Source organism: Helianthus annuus, chromosome 13 (genome assembly GCF_002127325.2).
Source record: "Helianthus annuus cultivar XRQ/B chromosome 13, HanXRQr2.0-SUNRISE, whole genome shotgun sequence".
Taxonomy (NCBI): domain Eukaryota; kingdom Viridiplantae; phylum Streptophyta; class Magnoliopsida; order Asterales; family Asteraceae; genus Helianthus; species Helianthus annuus.
This window is the reverse complement of record NC_035445.2, coordinates 83,487,444-83,502,647: the sequence shown is the minus strand read 5'-3', so window position 1 is coordinate 83,502,647 and position 15,204 is coordinate 83,487,444. Positions and strand designations below refer to the sequence as shown.

Here is a 15,204-nt window from a genome sequence, read left to right as displayed (position 1 = left end):
AATAATGACCTATTAAAAATACCAACAAGATTACATAAAAGTTATCATTGTTAATAAACTAGAAAAAAAAACATTACATAAAAAAACAAAATTGTGTGTTTGATTTTTTTAAAAGGCTAACTAGCACAAGCTATTAGATAAATCAAATTAAATGTCAACCACCATATTATAATAATAAAAATAGAAAATCAGTTAAGGACCTCAAGTGGGTCTAGAAAGCTTTGGTCCCGGGGTGCGACGGGGTGTTCCCCGCTTGGCTTGACTCCGATTGTCAACTAGGGCCCCAAAGGCTTGCAGGGTGGGTGTAAAACAAAGCCTAAGAAGCATAATTCTATTTGTACGTGTTATTTTTCTTTATTATGGGTTTCAAGTAAAGTTGAGGAGTTGGTCACGTGTGTACCTTAATGTTAATTAATTTTAGATTGCAAATATATTTTGTTTAAAGCTAATATTTTTTGCTTCTTGATGTTAAATTAATATACATACTTTTAGATTAAATTTTTATTTGTTGCAGGTTTAAAAATTAATTATTTTTAAGTTTAATTTTGTTTGATTATAACTAAAATGTATCTTTTTTAAATTAAATTAAATTTGAACATTTTTAAATTTAATATGAACAAAACTGAAAATGCCGTTACAAAACTAAACTAAAAGGTAAAAGTTTATCATAAAAGAGAATAGATAATCAACATCACACTTTTCATTATATAAGGATTTAAAATCTTTCATCACAAGTTTAGAAGGATTAGATAAATACATTTTTTCATCATCAATCTACAAAGGTTTAGAAATTTATCATAAAAAAATTAAAGAAAACTACAACTTCAATTGATAATCTTCAAGATTCATTTATGTACTTGTTATTCAACTAAAGCTTAGAAACTTCGCCGTTGTAGATTGTGATTCATTTGTGTGCTTTATATACTTCTGTGAGGTATAACCACACCTTCCTTGGATGACCTCTGTGCTTTGCAAATCGAAATGGTTTCTAGAAACCTCACTTTCGCCATGAAACAACCTCCTGCCATCTTCTACGTCCTCAGGCTGGTAATACCATATAACCTTAGCCATCATCTATTTATTACCAATCCTAACTACCCGGGCGATGTAGGAAGGCTAATGACCACTTTTTTAGTAGTGTAAGTGGTTCTTTGAGTCAAATGAGCCCGATGAGATGAAGACTTGTTGCTCTAATAATGAAATAACATAGAATGTTAAGTCGTTAATCCCTCACATGAAATGCTAGTTTGATTCAAGTTTTCTGTCTTATACTTAAAAGGTACGTGTGATTTCGATGACATTGTCATAGCCAACACAATTTTTTTTAGTATAAACTTTGTACAAGTTGTATGCATATGAACCACATGAAGCTTTATGTGTTATTGTAAACCCTTTTGAAGAAAACCTACCAAAAGAATCAAAATGAATCTTGATTCATATTTTTACCAAAAAGTTAACCAAAATTTTCAAATTTTATTGAACCCAACGAAAGGGCGTTAACATTTGTATCTTGGTCATAATTCATTTTACATGAAACAAAAAAAAAAAAAAAAAGAAGAAACAAGAATATAAAAAAAGCAACAAGACTATAAGACTATGGTTCTTAAAAATCATAAGGAATACGTTTGGTAAGATAGGCAATTCACATGAAATATTAAAAACCCCAAATCAAGCCCCAAAGAAATATATAGGAAATTATAAATCCACGAATCTCTTAAATTTAAGCGAAAAATGCCCGGATAGTCCCGGTGGTTTGGCCATTTTTCATCTTTAGTCCCTAACTTTCTAAAATTACAGCTATAGTCTCCAACTTCTGCAATTTCGTTCCGGATAGTCCCTAGCGCGAATGAGGGTTAGTTTTTGGTGTTAAGTGGATGTGAAATGACCAAAATACCCCTACTATTAATTAATAATATCAATCAAAGTCAACATCCCCGTCTCCATCTCTTAAACCCCTGCAACCACCATAACTATACCTCTACCATCATTGCCGCCATCAGTCAAAGCCAGCTCCATCACCACCATCAACAACAGTCTCACCACCAGCTACCATCATCGCCGCCATCACTATGAACCATCGACCACCTGGAAGCTTCCGATGACAATCCGGTTTATGAGTTTGACAGACCAAATTCACAGACGGGTACGTTTATCAGTTTGACTAGCTCATTTTCTGTCATCAAAGGTGGGATTTGTGGCTCTCCAAAAATGTTACCAGCAGCAGAATACTGTTCAGAATGGAGCTACTTGACTCGTTTATCAACATCTTTATCCATCTATTTGCAGCCAAACATATAAACAGGCAACGTTGTTAGCTTCATGTTTCAATTCCAAACACAGTTATTGATTGTAGGATTATAACACATTTTTGTCCCTAAAAACAGAAACTAAATGGAACCTAATTTTCCCCTACGCGATTTATGACTATTCCATATTTTTTACCCAAAAAAACATTTATGAAATTAAACATATATAGATGGATAAAATGAATACAGAATTTAATGAATACAGAATTTAATGGATTAAAAGCTACCTGAGACATTCCGAAATCCTCTGAACAGCCAACAATCGTTCTTCAACACCCTGCATGATGATACCGATTCTATGTCATGAAAAAAAAAAAAAAAAAAAACCCGAAAGACTGAAATAAAACCAGAACCAGTTTCTGATCAAACTAAAAACAATATTGATGAAAAGAATTTAAAATCAAATACCTCTTATAGATGATTTTGCCATATCCAGAGGCCAGATTTCATCAATCAGAGGAGATAAAGCAGTAACCATCGATTCTAATCTGACTGCTGCGGCCGCAGTCGATCTGTGGAAAATTAAATATCTGACAAACGAATAACAAGTGATAGGGTTTTATAATCAGTTTAACATAGAAATATTTACAATTCTAACCCGAATTCTTTTTTCATTTTAGCCCCTCCCTTTACTCCCATTTGTCTATTTCTATTAATCTAATCGTTCATATCTTGATAATACAATGTCTTAATTTTTTCACCTAATTGTCTTTATGTAGGTGAATAAACAATTAATATGCGAAGAAGGCGGTACGTTGGAAGTAAAAGAAACGTGCAAGGTAAGAAAAAAAAATCAGAGAGTAGTTTGGAATGGAAGTTTCCGCAATGAGTTCAATTTTTTAGAATTGGAAAGCCATGTGGGAAAATATATAAGTTATTATAGATACACAAATTGTGCTCCGAATATTAAACAACCATGTCATTTTGTATTAGATCTAAAGAGGGAGTGATGTTCATTATTGCATGCGAATTATAACTCAATAGATGTTGCTACCAGTAAATGCATATAGAAACATTTCACTTTGGTATGTTTATACGTAACACTTTGGTATGTTTATATGTAACGAGTAGTGTTTGAAGATTACATTGAGATGTCGGAGTTGTGAAACAAACGATGGGGTGTTCGAACATGTTGAAAAAGAATTGAATAAAGCAGTCTCAATGTTTAATGTTTAATGAGGTTTTCTTAAATCATATACATTTTTGTATCTATATGGTACAATATTTACATTAAGAGGTAAACCTTTTATATACATTGGACAAAGTTTAAGGGTCGTTTTATTTAAATTTTCAGGATTTGTCATCCCAGTATCCCAGTTTTAGATACTAAGTAACAAACCCTATGATCATTGCACATTGATTTTGTTATTAATGTGTATTTTTTCCTTTCGCTAGAAAAATTCGTTTTAAACTAGCTTGTAGTTTCCGATACGGATCGTCGGGCTATCATAATTTCTTGTTTCGGATGCTGTAGCGAGTGCGGAATCCAAGCTAGACACAAACCGAGCGAGAGAAAGTATAACGCGATAAAGGTTCAACGTTAAACGGGTAGTGTTTGAAGATACATTGAGATGTCAGAGTTGTGAAACAAACGATGGGGTGTTCGAACATGTTGAAGAAAAATTGAATAAAGCAATCTCAATGTTTAATGAGGTTTTCTTAAATCATATACATTTTTGTATCTATATGGTACAATATTTACATTCAGATGTGAACCTTTTATATACATTGGACAAAGTTTAAGGATCGTTTTATTTAAATTGTGAGGATTTGTGATCCCAGTATCCCAGTTTTATAGATACGATGTTACAAACCCTATGATCATTGCACATTGATTTTGTTATTTATGTGTATTTTTTCCTTTCGCAAGAAAAATTCGTTTTAAACTAGTTTGTAGCTAGTCCCGACACGGATCATCGGACTACGATGATTTCTTGTTTCGGATGCCTTAGCGAGTGCGGAATCCAAGCTAGACACAAACCGAGTGAGAGAAAGTATAACACGATAAAGGTTCAACGTTAAACGGGTTCGTGTATTCGATCGAGTAGAGTTCGTTACAATATTTGATACAATATTATCAACGCTCACAAAGCGCTCTCTCTCTACACACTCTCTCTATGGCTCATGCAAGCTCTCTAAAACAAATGGCCTAACATGGTATTTATACTAAACAGTACATACAGACTATGCGAAGGTCCAAGATCTCATGCGAAGATGACATCTTGAACGAAGGTCTTTGTCATTCACTATCCGAATGTGGCAATGTATATCTTCATGCGAAAGTGGATATGAAGTCAGGAATGTTGTGCAGATGTTTTCATACAAACTACAATTCATGACATTATCATCATGATGTCATGATGATGATGTTGTTCTCGTATCTTCGCCACTCGAATCTCGTACGTTGAGTCGAACCAACAGAGGAAGGCCGTCGACTTCGGTCGTGACCCGAATGGTCTTGAACATCACTAGCGCCATCCATACAAAAGTGCATCAACATATATAGTTGGGTAACATTTATTTGTTCTGGCCTATTTTTGGTCCGACACAATTTCCTTCCATGTTTCAAGTGGACACACAAAATCAAAGTGTCAATGCTAACAAGATAAAAAGAAAATTGTAAGCCAAGTTCTCACAAGTGTATATTGCATGATCTTTATTTGTGATTTATGTCCAGAGGTATTGCTTATAATTTGTGTATCTTAGACGGTTCAGTATTACACAATCCATCCCTAAATTTGGACGTTTTACTTGTTTGAAATATTTTTCCAAATCACTTTCTAAATATCTTTGACAAGTTTAAGTTGCAACTAATACGGGCCTTTACGTCAAAGTTGCATGCTATTCAATCCTTTGTAGTTGCATGCTACATTCAATCCTTTTGTGTTCTGATATTAAATTTAGTATAGTCTTTTGTAATTATTTCTAGATTTTTTTTTAACTGACGTATCAGAGCGGGTTATGAATAAATTGATTTAATCATCTGTAATTCAACTTTGCTCATTACTTGTTTTGTGAATTCAACCGGAGTTGAAAATTTGCTGCAACTATGGAGGAACTAATTGGTTTGTTGTGATTATCAATTATCCATCAAAACCTCACACAACTTCATTCCTAAATCAAAAAGTCCAGACTATGTTAATGAGTTTAGATCAATAGCTTCTGTAATGTCTTGTACAAAGCATTAGAGATACCGAGAGAGTGAGTTATGCACTTACATAAAAGTTTGATGTGTCATAGTTAAAGTAAAAGATGCATGTTCATAGCTTTCTAGTGGTGTTTGCCATCCCATTTGATTTGATTGGTTTTGATGTAAAGTCTAGACAGAATAGCTAACTAGGTTTGGAAACAACAAACCGAACAGGGTTGGTTGGGTTTTGGCAGTTTGAATTGTTTTTGTTCTAAAAAACATTAGTATGTAGTAAATTTTAAAATCATAAAGAGGATTGTAGGACATATACATATCTACATATTCTAAAAAGGAAATTTGTATGCATATTATATATATGTGTGTTTGTGTGTGCATGTATTAGTCGTTCTACATGGTCGGTTCCATGTTCCAAAGTGAATTGTTAGAACCATTGACCCTTAACTATGAAGCTTGGATCTTAAACCGACCAACTATTAGGAGTATCAGCACTATTACTATTAGGAGGAGATTACTTGTAACTAAAGTTATTTGACTGTTGATCGATGCTTTTGTTAATTCTCAGACTTGTTTGTTTCGTGAGCAAATGTCTTGTCTGATAACGCAAATAGACTGGGTTTTTAATAATTCAATATTCTTTTAATATGTTTTTAAGCAAAAAGCAAAAAAAAAAAAAGACTATTTTATCCTCGTGTGTGTGAGTGGCACACAGGTTGGTTTCATTGAAATTAGGGCGAAAGGACACCTCTTGTATAGAACATAAAACATAAAGGACGTCCAAGCCTGCAATTTGGCTTAAACTTAATGGACGTAAAATACAATTTGCTCATAAAATTAAAACCCGAAGAAAAGATGTGATGCTGACACACGACAATGTTTGAAAACCTTTGTTAGATAACAATGTGTAATTAGTTTTTAATTATATATATAGTGATACAATATACAATGTAATATGATACAATGTGATTACTAATGTAATATGATGCAATACATAATGCATATATGATATAATTCTCTTTCCTCTAATAACTCGATTTAGTTTAACTATATAAATCCAATTGTTCATGTCTACAATAGTATATTTAATATCGTCCTTTTCTTTTCATCCAATTGTCCTTATATAGGTTAACAAAAACATGTACATGAGTTAGGTTGGTGTTACGTCACTTCTATAGATCCAATGTAATGTGTTTACTCTCTCCATTTTGCATATACCGATCTTGAACGACGAATTATGAATAATTAAAAAGAAAAAAAAGAATAGAAAAAAATAGAAAAAGAAAAAGGAAAAAAATAAGGTTTTGTGAATATTGTTCATGTCTTGGGTAGAAACCAACCCAAAAGTGTTAGTTGTTATGTGTTGCAAATAAAGTTGTCACAGTTTGTTTGTTTGATTGTTCGCCACATTAAATTAAAATCTATAAATATAAGCCTAAAATCTTCCTACCTTTAGCCTAATCCCAAAACCGAAAGTCCTTTTGATATGTGCCGTGTTATATGATACAATGGAGGTATGATTGTTATACAAGCTTATGATTACAGGATTTCAAGTTTGGTTTTGAGTGTTACACACACTAGCACATTACACGCTAGTTCATATTTTTAAACCTAGAGGAGAGTTGATTGTGAGGGGCGTGTAGCACGTGTTAGAATCCTAAGCATGTTAGTTTTGAATAGACAAGTCTTAAGTTTTAAAAAAAAATTGCACCAATTGCTTGTTGGACTATCAATCTTGATTGTGTCAGTCTATGGAACAGGTATGACTTGGGACTTAATCTGTTGCATTGGTTTAGAGGTTTAGAAGTGTTGTTACCATGGTGAGGAGTTCTGTATCGGTTTGCTTGAGGAAAATCAAAGGTAAGTGTGGGGATGTGATGTGAGGGTGTTTAATCGTGTTTGAAAGTGTTTAATTATGAGGTTTTACATGATTATGTGTATGAAAACAGGTTACTTTGAGTTGGTTTTGATTTACATATACTCGGAGCATAACGAATGGCTTTTGGAGCTTAACGGAAGGTTTTCGGGAGGCATTACGGAGTATTGGAAGCATACACACAAGTTGGAAGGTCAAAATGTGGAAAATGAGAAGTTCGGCAACAATCGGTGCCACTAGGCGCTGATTTCAACGCACCACATTTGGAAAGTTCAATTTGGCGCACTAGGCGCTGTTTTTGGCGCACTGGGCGCTGAATCCAAGATCTGACTTGCGAATTTCTTGTTTTTCCACGATATTTAAGCCCAAAAATTCCCCAAACGAAATTATCATTAATCCTAGCTGTTTTCCACTTCCCAAGGACGAAATTTGGAGTTCCCAACCTCAATTCAATCATCAATCATGCAATTCCTCATCAAGATTGAAGCTCAAATCGAGAACATGAGTGGCTAAATCATCCGTGATCATATCCGGGACTAGGGTTTGTGTTAGAAACTAGGTTGACTTAGTTTTACAAACTTTTGGATTGAGATTTGACAAGTCATTCGGTTAGTTTATCTTTATTGTTTATTTTTTTATTAAACATTGTTGGATTATCATTTGCATACTTGTTCATCAGTTATTTGGTTTTGTCATCAACTATTGGGATTAAATTCTAAGTTGTCATTGTTCTTCAACCTTTAACCATTGAAATTGTTTATGTTTATGAAATCTAGGATTGGTAGTTAACTAGGTTACTATTCAGTTGCATCAATCTTTCTGTTTTGATCGTGGATCATTGCAATCAAATATATTATCCGTTAATTATTTATCAAAACAAGTAGTTAGCAAATCATGTCTATGTGCTTTCCAATTGGTAATAATTAGGTTACCTGTGTTTCTACACAACCTGAAAACCAGAGATTGGTCCTTTTTCTCACAATTGTTTACAACCACATTAATAACATTTGTTTTTCTAATAACTCTCTTAATCGGCAAAAAGCAATTAGTTTAGAATTAAATAATTATAAGAAGCAATGAACTTTAACACTTTCCATTAATTCCCCGTGGATTTGATAGCCTACTTTCCCTTTACTAGTAAAGGTGATTAGGACACTTTTTAAACATATTTTTAACTGACCTTAAATAATGTAATTTTTTTATGTGAAAATATTTTTTATTTTGGAGGGGGGGGGGTATCGATCACCCCTTAGCCAATTCAACTGCCAGTATCAGAGTGGGTTATGAATCAATTGCTTTAACCAACTAAAATTCAACTTTTCTCATTACATGTTTTGTGAATTCAACTAGAGATGTAAATTTGCTGCTTATATGAAGTGATTGTTGTTCTTTCTCTAATCAGATTCTGACAATCAATTTCCATTTCATTCCTAAATCAAAATGTCCAGATTATGTTAATGAGTTTAGACCACTAGTTTGCTGTAATGTCTTGTACAAAGCATTAGCAAGGTTATTCGTAACTTGTAAAATTAATTTCGAGGACAATATTTCTTTATGGGAAGTTGAGTCATATTTAAAAACCCTAAAATTATAAACATCAAGTAACTATAAATGAATTTAATATGTCATGTAATTGATTAAATGAATATGAACAAATAAACAAACACTTAATAAATGTATATTATAAAAAAGTATATTGTGTTTTAATAGTAATGGAAACATGATTAGCTAGTTTAAATAGATCACTAAACTTTTAGGTTTATTAAAATTCACATAAAAACATAGTAAAATTACATATGATAACTGTAGGTCCCGAAATCGGAGGATCGATTTTCACTACCAAATCCTTGTTTATAACAAACAAAGTTAAGTGTGCGGAATCCACTTAACTTAGCCAATCAAACATAGAACACAATGAACACAAAGGTTAACCAAAGAAACACACTCTTTTGATTAACTGGATGAGATATAACAACTGATACAAACACAGTTCTTACAAGCTTGAAGGGTATTCTCTCATCTCTGACTAAACTGTGAACTATCTGTGCCTATATATAGCAGCTGGGCTTAACATCTTGACGAAACACAAACTGGGCTGACGAAACAGGAGAAAGCCCAACATTAAGCCCAACAGTCAACGAATCACATGTGATTCGTTGACCACCTTGACGAAACAAAAACCAAAGTCATCAACTCTCTTTCGTCGACTTGTCTTTGACTAAACAGAGTGTTTCGCCAAGGCCTGCAAACAGTTAACTGTTTCTGCATAACAGTTTGCAGAAACAGATGGCACAAATTGCATTATAACATGACAGAAATACCCTCAATATGCCACATGCATTGTTTTAAGACCAAATACATAAACTAGGAGACAAACACGTCAGACACAAGCGGATAGGAGGATATCCGACTTGGTCGACTGCGAATACAGACTCGATAACTGATAAAGACCGTACAAAATACACATAATTACAAGACTAGTAACAGACACACAAAAAATGCATCAACAATAACGCAAATAGACTGGGTTTTTAATAACTAAATATTTCTTTTAATATGTTTTTAAGTAAAAAAGTAAAAAGACTATTTTACCCTCGTGTGTGAGTGGCACATAGGTTCACTACAAGAAAACTATATATTTTTCTACAAAAGTTTCCCACAAATTTCCCACAACTCAATTTTTATTACAATTTTTCTACAATTTTCGCACAAAAAACAAAAACAAAAAAAAAAAAACCCAAAACTTTTCTTGTATAGAACATAAAACATAAAGGACATCCAAAGGCACCGCCGCCTGCAATTTGGCTTAAACCTAATGGACACAAAATACAATTTGCTCATAAAATTAAAATCGGAAGAAAAGATTTGATGCTGACACGCGACAATATTTGAAATCCTTTGTTAGATAAGGATGTGTAATTAGTTTTTAATTATATATATATATATAGTGATACAGTGTACGATGTAATAATGTAATATGATACAATGTGATTACTAATTTAATTTGATGCAATACATAGTGAATATATGATATAATTCTCTTTCCTCTAAATAATTGGATTTAGTTTAATTATATAAATCCAGTTGTTAATGTCTACAATAGTATATTTAATATGGTTCTTTTCTTTTCATCATATTGTCCTCGTATCTGTTTAATTATATTAATCCAGTTGTCCGTGTCTAAAATTTAATATTAACAAAAAATGAAAACGGCATTACAAAACGAACCCAAAAGATAAAAAATTATCATAAAGGAGAATAGAAAATCATCACTTTCCATTATCAACATAAAAATTCAAAATCTATCATAACATGTTTAATAGAGGATTAGATAAAAACTATTTTTCATCATTAATCTACAAACATGTATAATTCTATCATTAAAAACGAGATAGCTAATACTTTTATCAATAATCTTCAAGATTCATTTATGTGATTGTTATTCAACTAAAGCTAAAAAACACTAGCTTGCACCAGAAAGTGTGGCAGAAACTTCATATGCTTTTTGAATTGCACCATTACACAATGCTTGAACTGCTGCTGCAACAAAGAGTCTTCTTATGATACCTTGACAAATATTCCACCCAAGTCTCCAATTTGTTTTCTTCTGAAGCATGCTTGCCATGAACAACAACCCACTTCACATCAAGATTTGTTATGGTGTCCACAAGATTTGCCAGGGACCTCTTGTGCTCCAAAGTTAACCAAAACCTTAACAACATAATTAAGTCTCCCACATTCGATCGAGCAGAACCAACTGCCAGGTGGCAATGCCTTACGAGCCTACCGATCACCCTAACTACCCGGGCGACGTAGGGTGGCTAGCAACCACTTTTTTAGTAGTGTAAGTGGTTCTTTGAGTCAAATGAGCCTGATAAGATGAAGACTCGTTGCCCTAAAAAATGAAATAACATAGAATGTTAAGTTGTTAAGCCCTCACATGAAATGCTAGTTTGATTCAAGTTTTCTGCCTTATACGGTACTTGTGTTTTTGATGACAATGTCATAGCCCACACAATTTTTTTAGTATAAACTTTGTACAGGTTGTATGCATATGAACCACTTGAAGCTTTATGTGTTATTGTAAAACCTCTTTTAAAAAACCTACCAAAAGAATCAAAATGAATCTTGATTCATATTACCAAAAAGTTAACCAAAAGTTTAAAATTTTATTGAACCCCAAAGCAAGGGCGTTAACATTTGTATCTTGGTCAAAATTCATTTTACATGAAACAAAAAATAAAAAAAGCAACAAGACTATGGTTCTTAAAAATCATAAGGAATACGTTTGGTAAGATAGGCACATTATTATATTATACATTATACATATATATAGTTTACTAAGGACCATGCATAGTAATTTTCAATTTAAAATAATATATACTTTTTTATAATTTATTATATTAATATATTATTTTTAATATTTACTTTTTACTTTTAACATATTTTCATTTTTTTCTATTTAATTTTCGCTTTTAACGTATTTTCATTTTCTAAAACCATATTTCAGTTATTATTTATTTTTGTTTTAATAATTATTTTGCTTTTTGTTAAATCATCTTTACTTTATCAATTAATTTTAGTTTTTTAATAACGTAGTTGTGTTTCATTTTTACCCTCGATCAGTATAAGTTTTATTAAAAACGAATTTATATTCAAAATAAAGTATTTATTTTGTATGGTAGTAAAATGATACAATGATATACTGAAGCCATTCTAACGGTTTGTCTTTCTAAATAACATGTTATATTTCAAATAACGTTTGTTTTACACTATCATTTGCTCTGTTTTAACGGTTTGGCTTTCTAAATAACATGCTATATTTCAAATAACAACGTTTGTTTTACATTATCATTTGCTCTGTTTCGCCGCAACGCGCGACGAGAAAAAAAGCCTAGTGAAATATTAAAAACCCCAAATCAAGCCCCAGAGAAATATATAGAAAATTATAGATCCACAAATCAGCTCAAAATTTAAATAAAAACGTTATTAAATTTAAACAGAAACTAAATGGAACCTAATTTTCCCCTACGCGATTTATGACTATTCCATATTTTTTACCGAAAAAAAACATTTATGTTGGCAAATTTCAGTCAATTCAACAAATCAAGTTAAGTTCTAAATTTAAATATATAGGAAATTAAAGCTTGTTAAAATGAATACAAAATTAAATGGATTAAAAGTTACCTGAGACGACATTGTCTTCCGAAATCCTCTGAACAGCCAACAATCTTTCTTCAACACCAAGCATGATGATACCGTTTCTATGTCATGAAAAAAAAAAAAACGAAAGACTGAAATAAAACCAGAACCAGTTTCTGATCAAACTAAAAACGATATTGATGAAAAGAATTTACAGATGATTTTGCCATATCGAGAGGCCAGATTTCATCAATCAGAGGAGATAAAGCAGTAACCATCGATTATAAATAATCTGACTGCTGCGGCCGCAGTCGATCTGTGGAAAATTAAGTATCTGACAAACGAATAACAACTAATAGGGTTTTATAATCAGTTTAACCTAGAAATATTTACAATTCTAAACGAATTCTTTTTTCATTTTAGCCCCTCCTTTTACTCTCATTTGTCTATTTTTATTAATCTAATCGTTCATATCTTGATAATATAATGTCTTAATTTTTTCACCTAATTGTCCTTATGTGGGTGAATAAACAATTAATATGCGAAGAAGAAGGCGGTATGTTAGCAGTAAAAGAAACGTGCAAAGTAAGAAAAAAAATCAGAGAGTAGTTTAGAATGGATGTTTCCGCAATGAGTTCAATTTTTTAGAATCGGAAAGCCATGTGGAAAAATATATAAGTTATTATAGATACACAAATTGTGCTTCGAATATTAAACAACGATGTCATTTTGTATTAGATCTAAAGAGGGAGTGATGTTCAATATTGCATGCGAATTATAACTCAATATATGTTGCTACCAATAAATGCATATAGAAACATTTCACTTTAAATTGAGATGTCGGAGTTGTGAAACAAACGATGGGGTGTTCGAACATGTTGAAGAAGAATTGAATAAAGCAATCTCAATGTTTAATGAGGTTTTCTTAAAACATATACATTTTTGTATCTATATGGTACACTATTTACATTAAGAGGTAAACCTTTTATATACATTGGACAAAGTTTAAGGGTCGTTTTATTTAAATTTTCAGGATTTGTCATCCCAGTATCGCAGTGTTAGATACGAAGTAACAAACCCTATGATCATTGCACATTGATTTTGTTATTAATGTGTATTTTTTCCTTTCGCTAGAAAAATTCGTTTTAAACTAGTTTGTAGTTTCTGATACTGATCGTCGGACTACTATGATTTCTTGTTTCGGATGCCGTAGCGAGTGCAAAATCCAAGCTACACACAAACCGAGCGAGAGAAAGTATAACGCGATAAAGGTTCAACGTTAAACGGGTAGTGTTTGAAGATTACATTGAGATGTCGATGTTGTGAAACAAACGATGGGGTGTTCGAACATGTTGAAGAAGAATTGATTAATGCAATCTCAGTGTTTAATGAGGTTTTCTTAAATCATATACATTTTTGTACCTATATGGTACAATATTTACATTAAGAGGTGAACCATTTATATACATTGGACAAAGTAAGGGTCGTTTTTTTTAAATTTCCAGGATTTGTCATCCAAGTATCCTAGTTTTAGATACGAAGTTACAAACCCCACGATCATTGCACAATGATTTTGTTATTTATGTGTATTTTTTCCTTCCGCTAGAAAAATTCGTTTTAAACTAATTTGTAGTCCCGACACGGATCGTCGGACTACGATGATTTCTTGTTTCGAATGCCTTAGCGAGTTCGGAATCCAAGCTAGACACAATAAAGGTTCAACGTTAAACGGGTTCGTGTATTCGATCGAGTAGAGTTCGTTACAATATTTGGTACAATCAATGCACACAAAGCGCTCTCTCTCTACACTCTCTCTCTCTATGGCTCATGCAAGCTCTATAAAACAAATGGCCTAACATGGTATTTATACTAAACAGTACATACAGACTATGCGAAGGTCCAACTGTCCAAGATCTCATGCGAAGATGACATCTTGAACGAAGGTCTTTGTCATTCACCATCTGAACGTGGCAATGTATATCTTCATGCGAAAGTGGATATGAAGTCACGAATGTTGTGCAGATGTTTTCATACAAACTACAATTCATGACATTATCATCATGATGCCATGATGATGATGTTGTTCTCGTATCTTCGCCACTCGAATCTCGTACGTCGAGTCGAACCGACAGAGGAAGGCCGTCGACTTCGGTCGTGACCCGAATGGTCTCGAACATCACTAGCGCCATCCACACAAAAGTGCATCAACATAGTTGGGTAACATTTATTTGTTCCGGCCTATTTTTGGTCCGACACAATTTCCTTCCATGTTTCAAGTGGACACACAAAACCAAAGTGTCAAATCTAACAAGATAAAAAGAAAATTGTAAGCCAAGTTCTCACAAGTGTATATTGCATGATCTTTATTTGTGATATATGTCCAGAGGTATTGCTTATAATTTGTGTATCTTAGACGGTTCAGTATTACACAATCCATCCCTAAATTTGGACGTTTTACTTGTTTGAAATATTCTTGCAAATCACTTTCTAAATATCTTTGACAAGTTTAAGTTGCAATTAATACGGGCCTTTACGTCAAAGTTGCATGCTATTCAATCCTTGCTACATTCAATCCTTTTGTGTTATGATATTAAATTTTGTCTAGTCTTTTGTAATTATTTCTAGAATTTTTTTTTTTTAAACTGACGTATGAGAGCGGGTTATGAATAAATTGATTTAACCATCTGTAATTCAACTTTGCTCATTACTTGTTTTGTGAATTCAACCGGAGTTGA

At 32.6% G+C, this 15,204-nt stretch overlaps 1 long non-coding RNA gene across 1 annotated transcript; it reads right to left on the bottom strand.

Annotated features, from left to right (window-relative positions):
* Positions 1-1,600: 1,600 nt before the first annotated feature.
* LOC110898403 lies at positions 1,601-2,823 on the bottom strand. Its single transcript, XR_002569390.1, has 3 exons — positions 2,715-2,823; positions 2,534-2,583; positions 1,601-2,276 (listed from the first exon to the last, which is right to left on the bottom strand). It is a non-coding gene; the product is annotated as an uncharacterized LOC110898403 (long non-coding RNA).
* Positions 2,824-15,204: the final 12,381 nt, after the last annotated feature.